The 6,589-nt window shown below is 35.0% G+C and overlaps 1 pseudogene; it reads right to left on the bottom strand.

Annotated features, from left to right (window-relative positions):
- Positions 1-5,818: 5,818 nt before the first annotated feature.
- On the bottom strand, positions 5,819-6,183 carry LOC149015260 (SKP1-like protein 1B pseudogene; annotated as a pseudogene).
- Positions 6,184-6,589: the final 406 nt, after the last annotated feature.

Below are 6,589 nucleotides of genomic sequence, written 5' to 3'. Positions count from 1 at the left end.
TCGTAGGGGTGGTTGATTGGATCGAGATTTTACCAAAGCATGCAAATAAGAGACACAAAGATTGATTACGGAGTCCGGTACTCAGGCGCGAGTCCAATTAACTATGGGAAATCATATGAAATACTTACAGATCTCTTGGAAGAAAAATACAAAACAGGGAGGGATAACAATAAAACTAGATAGCTCCTCCACAAGCCATCGAAAGCACATCTCAATACCACCAATAGTCTTCAATTCTGAGAACGATCGCCTGCCAAGAAAAACCAAAAACAGAGAAGAACGAAATACATAAATACAAGAGTAATCAAACCCTAATCAATTGCTCTTCTATCTATCGTCGAGAGCTCTCCATTGTCGCCGGATAAAACATTTAGTTGCAGCAACAATCATCTCTCCAAGAACAAGATTGAAACCGAAGATCAAAAGAGGAATCGCCAGAGGCTCTCACATGAGACAAATTCGTGAATCTGACTTCTCCTAACCCAGTTGAACCAAAAAGCTTATTATACAAACAACCTGAACCAAAACTGGTTCAAAAATAATAACCCGAACCAACCCGGTTCATACAGATTACCCAACGTATCTCCCCCTTAATCTGTAAGGATAAAAAATTTCCTATAAAAGACTGGACATCAACCGTCATCATCCTAGTGTACTTGCAAGACCAAAAAAAAAAAAAAAAGGGCCAACAATACAAGGCAAATACAAATATGCAAAATACCTAGACATGTGCAACTAATTATGCAACAACAAATGACTACTTGCAAGCACACCATGCAACAAATGCAACAGATAGAGACGCCTTAAATCATAACTCAAAATGTTCACAACTCAACCAAACAAACATGGAGAGTAAACATACACAAACTAGGCATACATCTCACAACAGAGATAAAAAGAACAAGAGTTGGAAAAAATTGGATATCATCTCCCCTGAATAAAATCTGAACATCACCATACTTGATAAATTAAAAAACAAAGAATATACTTCCACAAGAGGTAGTAAACCACCACATAGACTTACTCATGCCAACCAAAGCATAACAAAATATATGATTTAAAACAAGTAAGACTTTAAAACAAAAGCAAGTGTAAATTTCAAAGAAGACCATGGTGATACCCAAAGACAAACTAAGTTAACAGAACCTCACAACCATCAACAAATGAACAACATGGATCCAAATAAATTGATAATGCCAAAAATAGGCCATGAATCTACACAAATGCTTACAATATAAGCAAAGTCAAGTCTAAAACATATCATATGATACATAAGAGAACTTAACAACTAAAGAAAAAAGATTTGAACAATTCAACCCTTAAAAAATATAAAACATGACAATGATCAAAAAAATGTTTAACACATGACCAGCTAAAGAAATTTTAACTGAATAGAATTCAATAGGTTAAATTTCTAATGATCCTTGTTAAGGAATAAACTCAGACAAATAAGCATAAATCTCTCCCCCTCAACCAGGTAAATTCCAAAAATTAGGAAATTCCTAATAGATCCAAGTACTTCCATTTCAAATTCTGATTTCAAAACTTCCCCAAATGAATAGAACATGCAACCAATATGTAAACCACATAAAGGCAGATATAAGACACAGAAAAAATAAAATGAGAAACTAGAGGTAATTGTCAAAACATAAATGCAAAACACAATGCAAAAAACTCAAACATCAAGTCTTATATATCAATGCCAAGGGAATACACATGAAACCACAACATGATTCATTAACAAATCATATTTTCAATTCAGTTGTTAAAATGCCTAAAGAAGTTGTAAAATAGTTATTTCTTCTACATGAGTGTAAAGAAAGACAACAAGTATCCAATTACCCAATAAAATAATGAATGAAGTAACTCATGATTGTAAACACTCTTATAGTCTTACATTTAACAACAAAATGAAAATTATCAAGACAAACCTAAAGACAATAACACTCCTAACTCCATCAGTGGTCTACTACCACTACTCAACTAGGACCTCTCCACCCACTCACCACGAGGAGGGATACAAATCAATAACTAGACATATCCAGGTCACCTAGAGTAGATACTAACCAGAGATAAAGAAAAGAAATAAATTCCATAAGACTCAACAATATTGATCCTACAAGACCAAACTAACAAAACACGAAATAATGAACAAGACTCCAACTAAATATGATGATACCTAATCACAATGCACACAGGCCATAAAAAATCCAATTGCTAACATGATATAACCAAGCAAACAAAATTGGTGCAAGTCATCCTTTTAGACAACAACATAAATCTGATCCATTTTAAAGTAACTACTTCCACTCAAGCCATACAAGTTGACAGAACCATATCCCTTGAATCACTTATGAACTCCAACAACATGTGAGGACACCCCCTTGACAACACCTGTGTCAAGACTAGCACTATCTAGGCTGAACATGGAGACCAAACCTCTCCAAACACCAAGGATACACCTATTGCTATACCAAGTGAAATAGGAACATTCATGTGTACAACCAACTGTACTAAAACAATCTCACACAATCAACACCACCTATTACCACTCTAGTATTCCAAAACTCAGTCAGACAAGTATACAAATGCAAATATGAGCATCTATGAGAGTACAAAACAACAATAATCAATTAACATGCCAACACTATCATAATTGGTCAAGACTTCTCACACAATAAAGCATATAATTTGACCAATACTAATAGAAAACAAGGCACAAAACATGTTGTCTCAAATTTATTAAATAAACAACTTCCTTACACAAGCATAACACTTTAAAGATAAATAGACCACCTCCCGTTATCAAATGAACAAAATAAGATAAACTAAAGTGTGCACCCAATGGAAACCCAAATAACTAGGTCTTCAAAGCAATGTCTATGCTACCAAAGAAAGCACCTAGGTCATCAAAGGAATACACATTTGCTTGACCACCACTAGAAAAAGACATATCACAGTTAGACATCTCATTTTCTTTCAATTTTCTTTTGTATGCAAAGCAATGTTTCTTAATGTGACCCATTCACTTACAGAAAAAACATCTCCTGATGCTAAAATCAGATCTATTATCCCCATTGTTTTCTTTATTGCTATCAGCATGATTGTCATTACCTTTACCCTTCCTCTTGGGTTTCCCTTGTTTGTAAGTGCTCTTGCTCTTAACAAACAAAATTTCCCCTACTTCCCTTAGCCTTACTAGAAGTCAATAACTCTGACTCTCTATTCTTTAAAACATCAATTACATTGGTCAAGGGTAATATTTTGACAAGCATATTTAATAAAATTCTTAACAACAAAATAATCATTATGAAGGAAATTTAACAAGATGATAGACAAGTCTTGGTCGTCTAATTTACTCTTCTCCCTAGTACTGGCCAAATCTTGAACTAATTTCTTAAACACATCTAGATTTTGATCTAGACTGATAGCAGGATCCATTTTAAAACCATACAAATTTTCTTTTAAATAAATCATGTTACCCAAGTTCTTTTTCTGATATATCTGTTCAAGTTTTGTCCACACTTTGATATGGGTGTTATCCTATTCATCTAAGCACTTAATGACACTATCAGTGATGTTCCAGAGCATGCAACCAATTGCATTCTCCATCACCTCAGTCCTCAACACAGGATCTATGCTTTCAAGGAAAGCATCAGGATCATCTATTGCCCTAAGGAGTTTTTGTTGGGCCATGAGAGCTCTTATCTTCCTCTTCCATATTCCAAAATCCCCAATCCCATCAAACTTTTCTATGTCTACCCTGGAAATCCCCATTGGAATTCTCAAATCTAAGAACTTAGGGTTTTCACCCAAACCTACAGCTCTACTAGGACTAGTGGTAACCACACTGAGAGGAGAACCCTCCCTAGGTAGACTCAGTCCCTTACTAAACTCCACTCTTAAGCCGGTAAACCTCATAGATCAGTATATACGATAAATAATTCAAGAATACTGATATGAACAATTTTAAAAAATTAATTACAAGAATTAATCAACCATAATCCGTTAGGTAAATATATACAATTTACAGCAATCCCATACATAAGTTATCAATTATATAATCAAATAAAGTTAACCAAATTAGAATCGAATACAACAATCTATAGACAACAGAAGAAGCAGAAGAATTTATAACCGAATTTGAATTAACAATCTAATTTATATGCCATATAAGATTATATGACCCAAATTAAATATGAAACTCATAAGAAACCCTAATCTGGTTCCACCGAATCACCTAAACCACCGAAATCGAAGCTCTGATATCAAATTGTGAATGGGTGGTTGATTCAATCGAGATGAGATTCGAACACGAGACTTCCTAGCTCTGATACCACTTGCGCTTGACTTTTGGATATATATGTTTTTTCTTTTTTTTCAATTGTTCTTATTCCCATAATTCCACAACAAGCATTTTTCTTTTAAATCAGATAAAAAAAATCATTTGATCTATGATTCATTGGAACAAAAAAAGGACCAGACTAGGCCAGGGTAATAATAAAAGAAAGGATTTGAAATCTGAAATCAAAGAGATATTCCTTATCCTTACTCTTTATTCTTTTTTCTATTGAAGAGATTCATTTTGAGCCTTTATATTATCAAAATGGAATTGGAATTGCTAAGAAAATTTGTAAATAAAGTTTCTATAGGTCTTATCTGGAACAAGAAGCTCTGATACCAAATTGTGATCGCAAGGGTGGTTGATTCGATCGAGATGAGATTCGAACACGAGACCTCCTAGCTTTGATACCACTTGCTCTTGACTTTTGGAACAATAGCAAGTGCTTAATCCTACAAGTGGTGTCAGAGCTAAGAGGTATCGTCTTCCCCCTAGATCCAATATAAGATTATTGGATACTCTAAATCTTTCAATAATCCCCCCAAATAGCACCATGGGGATTTAAACACGAGACCTCCTAGCTCTGATACCACTTGTAGGATTAAGCGCTTACCGTTGCTCCAAAAGTGATTCAGTTACAGCATTTGTCACTTCAAGTAATCAAGTCTTTTTTCCCGCACATATATATGGGCGATTAAACAGAGGAAAACCCAACTAAAACAACACGACAATGCTTCCAATGAGATTGTTTTTCATTTAAAATTTGGCCATTCTCACATCCCAAGATTCAATCAAAGCAACCTCACAAAAGCAAATACACATGACACTCCATACAACAATACCTAAATTGTTGTTTTGCCCTCAGTAGTGTCTCTCTTGAAACATGTTAATCAATGTCAAAGCAAATATTTAGATCTCCAAATCAAAGAATGAAAAATGTATCAACGACAGACTACCAACGTGTCATGGATGTAGTGCAAGTGTAGTTGAAGAGGGTGGGACTCTAGAGTTTGTAACCGACTATATCACGTAGTGATGAAGAGTATCCAGAAGGGACTCTAGAGTTTGTAATCCAATAGGACTCTAATTTTGTAATACGATCTCTGAAGACCATGATATATAATCGGACCTAAGTAATGGGAAAAGGGGAACAAGTTTAATCTCTTCCCTAAATCTTCTCTCTCTCTCTCTCTCTCTCTCTCTCTCTCTCTCTCTCTGTTTCTCTAAGCCTACGTCCTCACCAGATCCGAGTTCCCTCAATTCAACATTGGAGTCTGACACAACGTCTAAATAAATTCCTCACCGAAAACCTTAATCTATCTAGACAAAATTGACGTAGAATGTCTAACGGAGAAAAGAAACAAGAAAGAACAAGAAAAAGAATCAAGAAACCCTAAACAGGTAATGACAACGATAATAGATTAATTAATAAATCTAATAATCCGCCATAAAAAACCATGAAAACAACAAAAGATTTTATGAACCACCCATCACAAAGAACCTGCAAGAGCATAAGTAGTGAAAAACAAAAAGGGATACAGGAGAACCCTTTACCAGGGTGAGCTCGAAGAGTGTATCCTAACAACCTTAACGAATTCTGTATTGAAACTCTCGAGATCTTCGTCAAAACCTTGGTCATTAGAATTGGGAGTGGTAACATGTTTCTTATAGTATTCGACTACTTTCGATAATATCCTACCGTTGACATTGGGCAAAGGGATCACAGTATCCGTGCAAACGTCCTCGAAGATTTGTCTAATGGTCTGCGACTGAACTGTGACTACCTTGTCAACATCAAAGGATTCACCATCATAACTCTTCAGAGTCACCTTCGAGGACATGATAGCCAAATTGAGAAATGAAGAAAATCCTATAAACGAAACGGAAAAATAGCCCCTTAATTATAGATGAAGATGAAAAGAACATGATGATGTGAAAAAGACATATCTCCTTATTTATAGATATCCTCGATTAGAGAGACTCTGGATGAGGATTTTGTCTACGTGTATTTCCATTCCATGTTTAATTCCTTTATCCTAGTGTTAGAAACTTAGAATTATTGTTTTATGCAAATAATTTTTTTTATATTAAAAATGTATGAATATTTTTTGCATTCTAGTCCCTTATTTTGGGAGTCCATATTCTCTGCCTTGGGACTTTGCTTCAGTTGGACTGTCAAATGAGTCATTGTGGTCCGTTTGATCGAATGACTCAAGTAATTTCGTTTGCCATGACTATTCCCATACT

The sequence above is a fragment of the Hakea prostrata genome, chromosome 5 (genome assembly GCF_041222555.1).
Source record: "Hakea prostrata isolate BN-2017 chromosome 5, UWA_Hpros_2, whole genome shotgun sequence".
In the NCBI taxonomy this organism is placed as follows: Eukaryota; Viridiplantae; Streptophyta; class Magnoliopsida; order Proteales; family Proteaceae; genus Hakea; species Hakea prostrata.
This window is presented reverse-complemented; position numbering and strand designations above follow the sequence as displayed.